A 1,513-nucleotide genomic window follows, 5' to 3' on the forward strand; every position below is an offset into this window, starting at 1 on the left:
TTTTTCTTTTCCTCAACCCCAAGCACTGGCTCGCGGACCCCCGGGGACCCCAGTTTGAGAACCATTGATCTAAATGATATGGCACAGCGAAGCATGTCTGCACACCCGGGGTGAAGTGGGGGGAAGTTGAGTGATACGGACACGGTGTAAGGGGGCACCAGAGGGGTTGTTTTCCAAGTCCAAGTGCACCAAACAGGCTAGGACCGCCCCTGATTATTAACTTATGCTCATTTTTCCTCTCTTTCTGTCGTAATATTTTAATTTGAAACATCTGGAATTTATGGAATGACTTGGGCAAAAAATGCATGAAAACATGCAACTCAGTCAGGAATAGTGTGCCATGACTTTGGTGTTGATGATGAAAACTCTTTGGCTCTCTATAGAGCTCAGTTATATACGTCACAGCTGCAGCATAATTCAAAGTTTAAATGGGTCAAAGAAGGTTGAACTTTACTTCACTAAACTGCTTTTTTCATGTCTTTAACAGCTTTTCTAATCAAGTTTTACTATTATGGGAGATTTTACTTTTACTACAAAATGTTCAACTCTGTCACAGATTGTATTCTATGAGCAGACTAAACGTTTCACATTTTTAATAAGAACAACAAATGCTTTTTTCTCTTTTACCACCTTTTTTATATTTTTACTCATTTCTTAAAATTAAACCAGTCTGAATTTGTTCATTATAAAAAAATATAGACATTAAAAAACAAAAGCAAAAACAAAAAATACCTGAGTTTTGGGGCAGTTGTGGATGAGTGGTTAGAGCAGTCGGCCTCTATTGGGAGAGTTGGGGGTTCGATTCCACCAGCAGTCACATGTAGTCCGTAATAAAGTCCAGAGGAAATGGAACATGACGGAGTTTGCTGATGGGAAGAATTTCACAGGAATGTGTAAAAAAATGGAGAAATAAAAAAATCAGCTGAGCGTCTGAAAGGCTGAGTGTTGGATTCATGAGGAGGCAGCAGAGTTCCTGACGGACTGTCGGACCCTCAGAGGAGGTTTTTGTCTGTCTGTAGTCAGGGAGGTCTCCATAAACTAACAATGTACAAGGAGATGATAAAAAGGACCACTGGAACATAAATTTACTTTCTGGGAAGTTTCCTGTTAAACCAGGAGAGGTCACCCTAAACCTGGCACATGTACAGTATTATGATCAAGATTAAGATTTCAAGACACATTTAGACTAAAAAAACAAACATATTTTATGTATTTATGAGAATCGATTCCAACTTTCTCTTTGGCTGGAGTTTATGAAGTCAAGTCAGCTTTATTTATAGAGCACCTTTAAAACAGAAGCTGTTGTCAACGTGCTTAACAATAAAATCAATGAGAGTAAAATTAATGGAAAAAATAACATACACTAATGATAATACTGAAAAATTCATGAAAAGCATTAAAACATATGAACAAAAGCTACTAAATCTACTCACACTGTGTGAAATGCCAGAGAACAGATTTGTTTTTAGCAAATTAGAACACAGGAGGGGAGGTGGCCTGCCTGATGTTGGGG

The sequence above is a fragment of the Nematolebias whitei genome, chromosome 1, assembly GCF_014905685.2.
Source record: "Nematolebias whitei isolate Nwh7 chromosome 1, NemWhi1, whole genome shotgun sequence".
In the NCBI taxonomy this organism is placed as follows: domain Eukaryota; kingdom Metazoa; phylum Chordata; class Actinopteri; order Cyprinodontiformes; family Rivulidae; genus Nematolebias; species Nematolebias whitei.